We start from the raw sequence: 14,058 nt of genomic DNA, 5'->3' as shown, positions 1-14,058 counted from the left end.
TTTTACCTGAACCATCAGTCTGTGGAAACCAAATGTAATAATTGAATTTCTTTACTAATAAATAAATGTATTTCCTCCTTTTTTCAGGACCACTTAGTACTCAAGCCCAGTTCCAGAACCATGACCTTCCATGTTTTCTATCCACTCTCACATTCCTACTTGTCTTACCCATTCCTGGGCTTTGAAAACCATCAAGACCCAATTCCTTCCTGGAACTACAGACGCATAGTCCCATCACCCATAAGAGCTACTCCAACTAATAACAATCATTCCCCTATCTTCTCTTTGCAATTTTTGCTTGTCCAATGATGCCAAAGGCTTGAACCCAAAATTTGGAGAGGACCTCGATACTCATTCTTTTATCCACCACCTCTACAGATGTCTTTTCTACCCTAAAAAATTTATCCAAAATCATCATTCTCCCGATTTCTACTTCCATCACTGTGGGCCAAGCCACACAGCCCTTCTGCCCATGAGCACCAATAGCCTCCTGCCTGGTGTCCAGCAACCACCACCTCAGTCCCCTGTAGTCTGTTTCTAGAGCATCTACAGAGATCTTTCAAAAATGTCTGATCAATCTTCTCCTGTGTGTAAAATACTGAATTTTTATCTCACTCAGAAAATCCAAAAAACATACAAGGTCCTGTAAATCCCCACCAGCTGAGGGTGGCCACCATTGCTCTGAACCCCTCTTCTTTACTCCTTCCCTTTATTACTCTGTTCTGGCCAGTGTTTCCCCTTCTTGAATGTTCTGTACATGACTCTCCCACTGGCTGACCTAACCATCTTCAGTATCTTTACAGAGTTTTCACTGAAGAACCTAGTTGAAGTTGTAAACCACTTCCACCCCATTTACTTATATTTTAATACCTTGGATCTTGCTTTTGATTCTTAATTTTAACAACATATTAATACACTATTTTAATAGTGTACACTATTAAATTGAATACACTAATAATCATATTTAATGAATTGTGACTTTTCGCCAAATAGAATATTGGCTATGTGTAAAAATGATTCTTGTCTTTAAAAAAAATTGAATTACCATTGGTTTTCATCCTTGCTAGTGTTTGGTAGTGTGAGATTTATGAGGTAAAGCAAGCAACTAGGATAGTTTCACACATATTAAATGCTCAATAAATATTTCTTAATGAAGGAATGAGGCATGTGTGTGTTTCCATAGTAAGTTCTGAAAGGATAAAAAAGTAGCTATGAGAAAACTCAAGTTTTAAAACATGAGAATGAAACCATAGAGAGGCAGATGGGAATAATGAGTTATAGAATATACCAGAAGAAGCGGGAAGAGATCGGATGAAGTTCGTTGATTGAAAAAGATGAATTTTCAGGCAGACTGCTCAAGATCAGTTGAGAGTGAACTAGCCTTGAGCACTAAGTGGTCATGAAAAAAGGGGGAAATGCATTTACTTAGTAGTAAAGAAATTTTATTACATTTGGTTTCCCCAGACTGATGGTTTGGGTAAAAGTAGCTTACTTATAAGATCAACATATTTAAAATGCACACAGAGTCTAGCATACCTGATTTGGTCAATGAATGTAAATGACTGTCTTAAACATTGTCTCATAAGGTGTGATATTGGGCTTGATAATAAACCAAAAATATACTAAATGCAACAGAATGACATGTTTCCTGGCCTGCTAAAATTTATGACCTGAAAATGACACCACCAGTAAGTAAAAGTATCCAAATAAATCAAAGTATATGTGTACAATGTAATAGCTTCAGTAAAGTAAGTTTAGTTCAGTTATAGTGAGGACTTTAAATGATTTACCAAGGATTTTTTTTTTTTTTTAATTTTAGAATCAGTTGTATTGGTCTCTATTTTCAGCTAGTAATCTGGGAGAAGTATATGGTAAAATAAAAATCTAGCCCTGATTTTTTGTTGCTCTTATTCCCATTGAATTCTTTCTTAGGTACTACTGATGTTTCCTAGACTCATTTTTCATTCTGCGATTACCCTGGGATCTCACACTGGGATCTCACACTGAGCATTCATCAGTATCACGTGCTCATTGTGAATGGAAACAGTCCTGTGCATGTGTTACAGCTTATTAATTAAATACACAAATGGCCCCCCTTCCACGTTCTTACGATGATCTGGAATTTACCCCAGAAATTAATTAAATCCCTTTTTACCGTTACTAACGACACAATTCAGGGAAGTTATGAAGATTAATTCTAATTTATTATATTGTCAAAGAGAATACTATATGATGTTAAAATGTAAATGACAAAATATCTCTAATTACCGTGAAGTCATTGTTTTGGTTATCACCATAGCTGATTTGATTGCTCCTGTGAAATTGTTTTCTTTAGAAATCAGACACAGATGTCTCCAGCAGCAACTGCAAACAGAGCATGTTCACATACGCTTCTTTTATGGAGAAGTCAACTATGCAGCAAACCTCCCTTCTGAACAGGAAAGCCAATGAATCTGGCATAAATAAAGCAAAATTTTTGAGCAGCCGCAGCCAGTGTATCCATGATGTAAAGATGACAAACACAAACAGAAATGTAGGAACACATGGAGGCCAGTTCAATAACGAATACAAAGGCATTATTATAGGCTAAATGGGTCTATAACTAAGCATGCACTTAATCATTTTTTATGGCAATTCCTTTCAGTGATCATCTCGTTTAGGATTGAGCTAAAAGAAATCTCTCAGGAATGGGCTTATAGATAACAACACTTGCGTGTTGGGATGGGATGTTTTGACATGTGAGTCTTTTGACAATAGAATCCCCTGTGTGCTTTTCACTGATTTTCCAGCTATATCTGACACTTAACATCATATTAGTTTCAGGTATACAGCAACCTCTTTAGATGCTGTATATGTTGCAAAAGTTTTGTTAGTATCTATCACTTCACACAGTTACAATCCTGTAATGAAAATCTTCAAGATTTTTGAAACCTCTACGATTGCTCTCTTAGTGACTTTCAAACATGCAATCAAGTATTTATTAGCTGTAGACACGATGCCGTACATTCTACCCTGTGACTTGATAACTGGAAATTGTGGCTGTGACCACCTTCTCCCCATTCACCCTCCAGCCTCCCTCTAGTAACCACCGGTCTGTTTCTGTATTTCTAATTTTTTTTTCTTAGATTCTACAAATATGTGAGATTATACAGTATTTGTTTTTCTGACTTACTTTGCTTAGCATAATACCTTCATAATATTGCAGATGGCAAGATGTTCCTTTTTATGGATGAACATATTCATACAATATAGATAATATATATAATATATATTAAATATATATATTAAATCATCCATTTAATATATATAATTCTTTTCAATAAATGGTATGGGGAAATATATGTCATATATATGTAAATGAATATCATAAACATAGTCTCAAAGTGTGATGGTGGGCTTGATAGTAAATCAAAAATATAAATGCAACAAAATATTATACAACAAAACAAATGCAACAAAATACACATATGTATGTGTTCACCCATCACTGGGCACCAGTGGCTTTTGCATCTTGGCTGTTGTAAACAACACTGCTAGGAACTTGGGGCTGAGATTATCTTTCAAGTTTGCTTTTCTGTTTCTTTGGACAAATACCCAAAAGTGGAATGCTGGATCCTAGGGTAGTTCTAATTTTAAATTTATTTGCTTGTTTATTTATTACATCTTTGTCCATTTTTGCACAATGTATGCTTTTTTCCTCTCAGGTGGAGTCCCCATAAAATTGCAACCATCAATACACCCGTGCACCATCACCATAGTCCCTTGTGCTCTTCCCTTCCCGGCTGTGATCCTTCACCCGCCCCTTCCCCTGCAGAATGTCTCTGATTTATAGTTGCCTGCTCATTTTGGCTTTTCATTTATTATTTTTTCCTGATCCCTTACTTGGTTCCCCTATAGCCTCTAATTTTAAATTTTTGAGGAAGCTTCCATCTTGTTCTCTCTAGCAATGATATCAGTTTACATACTCATCAATCGTGCACAAGTTCCCCTTTTCTCTGCATCTTGTCCACTGCTTGCTGTTTCTGGTCTTTTTGATAGGAGCCATTCTAACAGGTGATAGCACCTGGCAATTTGACTTGTGTTTCTCTGATCCTCAGTGACACTTGGCATTTTTTCATGTACCTGATGGTCATCTGTATGGCTTCTGTGGAAATAAGTCTGTTCACATCCTTAACCAGTGTTTCTATTTTGCTCTTAAGTTATATGAGATCTTTATATATTTTGGATATTGATCCTTTATTGTCTTTTGATTTTGCCAATATTGCCTTTTGATTTTATTGCTGGTTTCCTCTGCTATACAGACACTTCGGTTTGATGTAATCACACTTATCTTTGATTTTTGTTGTTTGTGCTTTTGGTCTTAAATCCAAAATTATTGCTAAGATTGGGCAAGGTGTTTAGTATCTGTGTTTTCTTCTGGGAGTTTTGTGGGTTTCATGTCTTACACCCAAGTCTTTAATCCATTCAGAGTTAGCTTTTGTGTGCTGGTAAGATAGTAATCGAGTTCATTCTTTTGTATGTGTCCAATTTTCCCAACACCATTTATTGTGAAGAATGCTCTGTCCTCAATGTATGTCCTTGGTTCCTTTGTTGTAAATTAATTGACCATAATATGTTTTCCTGATTTTTTAACTACTATTTATTTTATCTGGATATTTAAAAACTTTTATTCCCAAACGTTTCTTGCTAGTACATAGAAATATGACTGTCTCTTATATTTTAAAATTTACCAGTGATAATGCTGAAAAAACTCCAGTTCCCATTAAAAACTATATATTTCAAAAGACAATAAAGTGATATCATTAAAATACTGATTGGGGGTGGGGGAAAAGGCCTGTAACCAAGACTTATGTGCCCAGAAGTGAAGTACAGTGTTGGTGTAGAGCTCAAAAACAGAGTAAAGAGTAGGAGGTGAGTTAGGAATATAGGAAATAATAGCCAGACACTGGACTTATTTTTATATAGTGATTATATTACATTTCCATTGATATATCAATAAATACATATGTAATTTGGGGAATATACAGTATAGATACAAATATTTGACTATCTTTTAAAATAGAGTATGTATAAAATAGGAAAGCGTTAAAAATTGAAAAGCTAAAAAAAATGATCGAATTCATAGAAATAAATTTAATGTATAATTCAGTGCAAAATATTGACCTTCTCTTATAAATAACCAAAATGGATAGCTTGTATCACAGAAAAAAACATTTTGCTGTTTACAAGAGGACATCTTAAAATGTCACAGAAAGCTAATAAGAGCAAACAAAAATAAAAATAAAGGTGTTTATTGCCATAAGTTTATATTAATTAAAAGTTGAATTCATAAAGGAGATAAAATTGTCAATGATAAAGTATATAACATAATAAAAATAAAGTAATAAAAGACACTTTCAGAAATCATACACAACCTTAAGTGTACTAAAAAAACTTAAACACAGCAATTAATAGTTTTTACATTCATTCAATTTATTAATGCTTCAGTGCAGAAAATATCTTACATGCAAGCAACTGTAAAACTTTAAACATAAAATTTTCAAATGCAGAAATTCAATTATCAAAACATAATGGGATTAGGATTAATAAAATAATCATGGAAATATTAACCATCTTAGAAACTGTAGGCGCTATCCTAGTAATTACTCAATTAAAAATGTTATTATTGTTTAAGACATTAAAATTAACCATCTGAGAAATAATGAAAAACATCAGAAAGACCAGCAAAATTAATTCCTTGGCAAATAGAAATACTATAATAACAAAACAAGATAGCTGTGTATAGAGGGATTGGAGGAACAATATTGGTTGTTCATCTGAGTTTCCCGTAGCTATGGAAACTTCTCTTCATCCACAAGGAAGAAAAGTTTTCTGTATTTCTCTCTTTTATTCCACCTCTCTGTCCTCTGTGCCTCCATAATAAACCTTCTATTTTATACCATGTTTCACTGCATTAAGGTTAAAAGATGCCTCCCTCTTTTATGACTTCTGAAAACTTGTAGCAATTCAGCGTGGTGTTAGTGACCTGATTTTTCCTAATTTTCAAAAAAAAGTTTAGTTTCATTCAAATTTTGAGATCTTGAAAAGTGAGAAGGATGAGGACAGTTCAAAGCCTGGGAATGTCCTGGGACGCATCGGGATCCTCTCTCCACAGGTACATAGTGAAAAGCCCTGGAGAAAAGGGCTGCTTGGGGGGGCAGGTAGCTTGTGAATTGCTCAGAGGAGTTTCCTAAATCTTCCATCAAAACAAGTGACAGATGTTTATATTTTTGCTCCAACATTTCTGCAATAAAGGGCTCCTAGCTGGACTTTTCTAAAGAACACTTCACCTTTCCATAAATCCACATCTAGATAGGAAATAGGATTTGCTTTAAATCTTCAACCAACCCTCCTAAATTTTGTGAGCTTCTGATTTCTCTCTATTTATTGTGTTTTTCTCTTCAAACTTTCAGTTAAATTATGCTGTGAGGCGAATTATTTTACTATATAGAAAAGAAAATATTAAGTGGTATTGAATTTTGTAGACCTTCTTCATTAAATCATTGTCGAATTACTGACCCATCCACAAGAATTTTTTCCTCATTTTGTAATTGGATGAAAGATGCAGGCCCTTTAATGAATCAATTTCCTAGTCTCATTGTACTTTTCAATTTTAAATGTTTCATTATCTACGGTTTGGCACTCCAGATAGCCTGTTTTTAGAGATTTGTTCCTCTAAAAAAATAATTCATTTTCATATTATGAAAATTAAAAAATTGATGAGGACTTACTCATGCATATAAAACTATCTTAATTATGTAGCTTCCACAAGTGAGGAAACTGAATTATTTCTTGTCTTTGATGTTTATACACACGCGCGCTCACACTCACATATAAATGCAGGCAAATCCTTCTTCGGTTCTTAATTACCTCTCAGATCTTCATTGTGATAGTGTATGAAATCACTTCGGCAGTGTTCTCTGTGATAGTATATGAACAAATTATTTTAATGTTATAAAAAGTGTTAATCCCTTGGCCTGAGACTTTCTATCTCATTTGAAATGGTTAGATGTTTTTTTCTGACTTTCTCTCCCATCAGGACTTGCAATTCCCTGTTGGCAGGGTTAGCTGTGGCTGGCAGAACCTAGGAAAGCAATGCACTGTAGTTTTGTTTCACTGCACCTCTTCACTAAACCTTTTTATGTTTGTTTTTATTTGTTCTACTTACTGGTTTTAAGTAAAGGGAACCTCCCAGTAATACTGTATTTCTTCTGGGCAAAGGACCTAATAAAATCATTTTTTTGTTAGCCCATATTTTTCTAGAATAAAGGTGCATATTCTCAGTCCCTTTTCATTGAATCTGTCACATTTCCTTTGCTTACAGAGTAGTTCACAATCAAATGATTGGAAATATCTTTTAATCCCTCAGGCTTTTGGAATTGAGTTAAATTATAAAGTTTGCAGGCATAATAACATCAACAGTTTTTTTTTGGAAACATTCAAATTCCTTTTAAAATCTAGGTTAAGTGCCCACCTGTAAAAGATATGATCTCATTCTGAGGCTTGTGAATAGATGATTCCTTCAGTGAGATAGCAGCTCATTAGATTGTGGAGTGAGACGGGAACTTGGGTAACTAGTGTTGATAGCTGCATAGCTATTTTCAGAATATACAATCAACTTCATGCTTCACACTGCAATCTAATATAAGTCCCAAATATATAACATGCACTAGCAGGAAACACGTAAATTCTTTTATGACTATAAGGTAGGAATGCCTTTTTAGCTGGAACTTGAAAACTAGAAGTCATTAAAAAAAATTGGTAAACTTAACTACATAGAATACCATAGAAATAGTGAAAAACAAGTGAAATAATGAGACTATCCATTAGAGTCAAAAATAAGCCATATGGCAATGAAAGTATCTTTAAAATAGGAGAAATATACTTATTCGTATTTGTATTCAAATTCATTTTCATGATTAGGCAAGATTCTGGAAGGAAAAGAAAGTAATGAATGCAACTATAACATGTTAATTTGGGGAGAGGGAGAAGCTGAGATGACATGAATGCATTACACCTCAATATCTTTCCCTAATTGTAGTTGTGAATTCCACAATGGTTTACATTTTCAATAAAATCAAAGGAAAAATAGTAAATGAAACAAAGAAATGGAAACAAATTTAATACAATGAAAAAGAGGAAAAATGCATCTTTAGGACATGTTACTTTAATGGTATATTTTTAGTGGAATATATTCCAGGGACAAAAAACACTGCCCCCCCCCCAAAAAAAAAGCCCTTAAATTTCTTAGTGTTCTTGCTTTGTGAAAAATTTAGGTATACTGGAATATTATATGAAATTAGTAATTGCTCAAATTATGTTAGAAATGATTATTTTTATAGCCCCAAAGTCCTAGCTAGCACAAGAGCAGGAGGCATCAAGCAAAATTTACACTCCAGAAAGTGATTTCTAAAAGCCTTTTCCCACTAAAGTCAATAATGGTTCTTAGCAGAACAGCCCTAATCTGTAGATGGATCTTATCAAAAGTGTGTAAGGTCCATGAGGAAAGGTGCCCACTGCTCAGCCAGGAACTTCAGCATTAGCAGTGACAAGCCCCAATCACACTAACAACCAAAAAGACACCCATATGTTGCCAAGGGAAGCGGTTATTCCAACAACATCTTCTCTAAAATGTTGTAACTATATTTAATTCTATCTTTCAAAGGGAACTCAAAATGCAGACTGTCTATATTCCCAGTTACTTCAGAAAAGTTCTACTTTACAGAGATGCACCAGTTTATTACTATAAAACACCCTGATTGAGTCAGACAATAATGACCAACAGATACTAAAATTATTTGGTGAACATAGATGTGGACATGAATCTCCACAAAGCGCTAAGGCATTTGTTTGTACGATAATTTAAGGTGGCGATTTGTAAACTAATTTAGGAGAGAATAGAACTTTGCAATGAAGTAATGTCTCCAGTTGAACAAGTGATTGGCAGCATTGTTAATGGAGGTTTGCCTGGACAATGTGTACAGTCTACCACCCTGCTGTGTTTGAATAAATACACAAGTCACCAATTGTATATTCTTGCTAAAATGCTTAGTCTGAATATAGCTCATCATTTAAATTTAATTGTCAGTTTATATAGACATTATAAGAATTTACAACATGTGTAGTACTCCCCCACCAGGAGAGATATCCAGAAGACTTGGCATTTTTTAAATAGGAAAATTAACCTAATATCTTCCAAAATCTCAATATATTAAGAAATGGTGGTGAAGAACTGCCGTCAATTTAGAGAACAAAATATATGAAAAACAATTTAAAGTGTGGAATTTATGTAGATACTAGTTTGATCTGGCCAGGGTCTAATAAGCCTTCATTAAATTAAAACCTTTTTTTTTTTTTTTTTGAGAAACTTTGTGGAGGAATCTGAGATACAAGGCTTAGTTTAATTTTTCATTGTCAAAATGATGTATTGGTTCAAGAGTTCAGAGATTTTGTCTGAAAATGACATTGACATCTTCCTCTAGTTCCAGGGGTTTCCCAATTCCTTCAGGGCATAGAAATTGATAACTAAACCATTATAATACAAATTTACACCTGATCCTTACTGGTTGTCATGGCTGTGTCCTGCGATGGAATGGCAGTGTCGTGAATACTGAGACACTAGTTTCCTGCAAGCCTTTGATCACAATGTATTCATAAATCAGTCAGTCCCTGACATAGCTAAATGTGTATTTCTTTTTAACAACTCCTTAATACACATTTTTGATTTATTAACATAGAACTTGCATCACTATAACTCATGCTTGAATGAAACTTCTGTAATAACCATGTTCCCCCATAAGTTACTCCGTGGGTGTCTGGCACTTAGGACAATTGACAACACTTCAGTGTGACACGTAGAGGTATTTTTAGCAGCAAAATCAAAGAACAAAAATATGGAAAAAGTTCCACTAAATAGACAGTAAAAAGGATTCTCGTTGACATTATGAAAGCTCAAGCAAGAAGACTTAGCATTCCCTGTTTCATTCTGTTGTGAACAAGCTTACCGATCAAATGATTAAAATTTGTTGTAGCTCTGTGAATGTCTGAATGACCATGAAAGTTACATCAGTGTGAAATTTGGGGACACAAATAGGCAAATTGCAAATAGGAAACCCACAATATATGAGGATCAACTATAATTTGCTCTTTGATAATATTACTATTATTATGAACACCAGCATTCCCTCTTCACATCCATATCAAATGTAATGTTAATAGCTAGTTATGTGAATACAATTTTCTATAAATGCAAATGGCAGACTTGTGAACAGAATAACAGATGTGATTGTAAGAGCTACGTTGCACCCTGCACTGAGCAATTACAAAATTATTCAAAATGAGTTCATTTTTTGAATCACAAGAAAGTTCAAGATTTCAGTGAATTAGTATCATAGTTACCTTAATCTGAATATATGACAACAATGTTATAAATCCAGATTTGATGGGTAATATCAGAAGTTCAAACATGTCAGAAATTTAAAAGTCCACTGTGATTTCTGCTCTGAACTAGGATATATAAAACTGCAACGTCACTCCCTCTGTAACTGCAAAAAAAAAAAAAAAATTATCTACAAATTCATAACTTTCATCCAATCAGAAATGAGGCTGTGGGCCCATCGCCTGGCCTTGACCCTCAGGGCAGACAGTTCAAGGGAGAGATGAAGCAGAGCACAGAGGAAGGAAAGTAGATTAGAAAAGAAAGTAGATTAGAAAAACGACAAGTTGCTAAAAACCAAATGTGCAAGAAAAATATTTCCATCACTTAGCTTCTTGAAATTATTTCTACTGAGTTAATATTGGTTTACATCATTGTTTCCCTAAGTATAGGGCTCCCCGCCCCCCTCTTTCAGGCACTGTTGCCAGGGTCAGCCCCCCACCAAAGAACCCACAGACCCTGTACCCCTCCCTTTCTTTTCTCCTGTTCATGTCCCTCTTTCTCCCTCCACCCCCACTCCAGTAGCCCCAGTCCGTGTTCAAGGGTTTAGTTTTTCCTATATTAAACATAACAGACTTGAGATGGCTTGCCTTAAAAGAGGCGTGGCTGTGTGGTTTGACTGGGGCTGGTAGCTGGGAGTTGTAGCTTTGGGGGACACCCCCACTTTTTCATAACAAGAAGGGCTCCTGTGTCTAAATTGTGTGAAAATGGTTTCTGTGAAATGTCATGGAATATTATACATATATATGTTTAATTAGAATATTCTTCAAATTGCATTTCCTGAGAGTCTGGAATTTTGGTAAAGCATGTCGGAAGTGCCTATGTGACCCCATAAATTCTTGGGCAGGCAGTCCACCTTCAGTTTCTCCTACATATAGCATGTCTTATGAGGTGTTACAAATTGTAGCTAGAGGAATTAAGCATATTTTGAAAATATTTATATATTCATTTGGGAAGGACTTCCTAAGCAAGGCACACAAATGTATTAATCAAATAGAAAACACTTGTAATATTAAAATTAAGAATATCTAGAAGTCAAAAGACTGAATAACTGAAAAGTAAGACACACGATTGAATAACTGAAAAGTAAGACACACGATTGATGTGAAATTGACAAATTGCTAGAAAAAATTGATAGTGGGGCATATAAAATGTCCTTAAAACACACAAACATACTGTCGATGTGAAAATGGATGAATCATGAATAAAAAATAGATGTGCAAAGAATACTAGCCTCAGTAGTTACCACATAAATTCAAATTTAAAAACCAAGAGATGCTGCTTCTCCCTGCCAAACGGGTAAATCATACAAGGGTTGTGGATCATGTGGAACAATTGTGTTCTTTGCAATTTTATGTAGCACCATCTAGTAAGCTTAAATATGTAAATACCTTCTCTGCAGCAGCTCCATTCTATGCAACCTGCAATAACTCATGTGCATATATATTATCCCAGATGTGTGTGGTAGTATTAGCTTGTAATAGCAAGAATTTAGGTGTGATATCAGTGATCATAAATAGTGGTGCAGGCATCCCACGGAATATTATGCACATATATATATTTGATTAGAATAATCTTCAAATGACTTTTCCTGAACATAATTAAAGTAAATGGATATCCATTACGGAATTTTTTGAAAGTCTATAACATTATTTAAAAACCATCTGTAAGCTCACCACTTGAAAATATGGTTATTTCTTCCAGTCTAATTTCTATTTGTTTGGATACAGACGAGGCAGCCAGCACTTGCTCTTCCACTTACAGGCACTTTTACCTGGGGTTATTTAAGGTGCGTTACCTAATCTGTTTGTTTTTTTAAAGGAGGATAAGATTATGTCATAGTTTTTTGGTGATAATGACATAAATTAGGTAGTATTTGGCTTCCTCTACATTCTGCCTTTCCCTGATCCCCTCTCTCCTTCCCTGTTTCTCTTACACACACACACACAGACAGACACAGACAGTCTTTCTCCCTGGGAGGTTCTCCTTTGGACATCATTTGGACTCCTGCTGAGAGCTGCACCCCCTCTAGGGAAGGGTCAGGAAATCTTGGAGTCTCTTCAAGAAAAATAAGACTGTTTTACTGACTATAAAATTCTAATATGTGCAACTGTGTGGTATGTTTCTTCCCAAACAGTCACATATATAAAAAGTCAGGACTAAAGTTTTGAAGATTCTCTTTTTACTTACTGAGTTTTGTGTTAATCCCTTCTCCTATTTGTCAAACTAACAAGCAGCCAGATTGCACATAGGCAAATTGAAAATATGAAATCCACAAAGTATGAGGATCAACAAGCTACTGCTCTATATATTATATGACTATTAATATTACGAACACCAGCACTGCCTCTTGAACACAACTATCAATGACTGTTTCAAGGACTTGAAATGCCAGGCTCAGGTGGGTGTGCCATAACCTACTCTGACCTTCAGGATGCTGCCTCCTGTGTAGCACAGGACTTAAGAAAATAGCTTGAAAGAGTTGGCCACAAGTATTGTCTCTAATCAGAGCTGATAAATGCACCCACGCTAATACAGAAGACTTCATCCTTTCCATCCCAGCTATATTCAACACCAATTAACTCTCAATGAAATGAACCTGCAAGTCATTGGCAGAGATTCTTCTAGTCTTACTTTTTTTAATCTCTGCTTCCCTACTAGCTCTAACTTCAATTTATCAACTGGAAATGATAATCAGAGGTTGACCACATGACACACTTTCATTTTTTTCTGTAGTACTGGAAAATATTGTAATGTTACAACCTTGGTTAGTATGTAATCTGCCTTCTAAGATATGGGAGGCAACACATTGAACAGCTATTTTGCCATCACATAAAAAGAATCACTGTCTAACTTGCAATATCTGACCGTTTAGTATTTGCCTTTTCATCTTCTATATTGTCAATTTCAAGGTTGGTGATGTGTTAATTGCACTGGTCACTTTCAGGGACCAAACTCTGTATCAGTTATGACTAAATGTATCCCTCTATAACATCCAAACCAATAATAACATAGAAACTTACTGAAAGTAGTTTTTCTTGCTTCTTTGAAAGGGTTCCAGATATAGGCAGTCCAGGATCGGTGTGGTTTTTATGGAGTGCTTAGCATTGTCAGGAAGCCAGTCTCTATCTGAAGACTTGTACCCTGGATCACAGAACAAACTCAGGGCTGAATCATCTTCCTAAGAAGCCGTTGTAGCTCTGGTCATCAAATCCATCTTCTTAAAAGCATGAAATAGGGAGAGGGAGGCATAAAATAAAGAGCCAGTGGAGTTGGTCTTCTCTAAGGAGATTTCTGGAAAACAGAATCCAACAGTTTGTATTTGGAAATATAACTTCATAATCAGGACATCTCCACATCTTTAGTTTCCTAACGGAAAAAAAAATGCAATGGAGACTATATGGTGGGCAGGTAACTAGATTCCTCTGCAGTCTAATCCATAATTTTTGCTTTTATGTGGCTGATATGTTCCACTTTGCAGGCTCCCAAAATGTAGTTATTATGAATGAGGATGGGTTGATATTGATTTTTGCCATCATCAAACTTTTGGGGAATTCTGTTAAAGCACATGTTTGTAAATTCAA

The 14,058-nt window shown here is 35.1% G+C and overlaps 2 long non-coding RNA genes across 2 annotated transcripts in view; one reads left to right on the top strand and one right to left on the bottom strand.

Moving 5' to 3' along the window:
• LOC129145370 (uncharacterized) overlaps positions 1 to 14,058 on the top strand; it is a 78,208-nt gene that overhangs the window by 54,328 nt on the left and 9,822 nt on the right. The window lies entirely within an intron of this gene.
• The window catches only part of LOC129145369 (uncharacterized), a 125,372-nt gene continuing 121,809 nt past the window's right edge, over positions 10,496 to 14,058 (bottom strand). The window contains exons 3-4 of the long non-coding RNA XR_008550895.1: positions 13,498 to 13,768; positions 10,496 to 10,583 (exon numbers count right to left, since the gene is read on the bottom strand). This is a non-coding gene — a long non-coding RNA (uncharacterized LOC129145369). The remainder of the gene's footprint in view (positions 10,584 to 13,497; positions 13,769 to 14,058) is intronic.

The sequence above is a fragment of the Talpa occidentalis genome, unplaced genomic scaffold (assembly GCF_014898055.3).
Source record: "Talpa occidentalis isolate TD23 unplaced genomic scaffold, MPIMG_talOcc4v2.1, whole genome shotgun sequence".
In the NCBI taxonomy this organism is placed as follows: Eukaryota; Metazoa; Chordata; class Mammalia; order Eulipotyphla; family Talpidae; genus Talpa; species Talpa occidentalis.
Note: the sequence above shows the minus strand (reverse complement) of the source record. Positions and strands in the feature narration are given on the sequence as shown.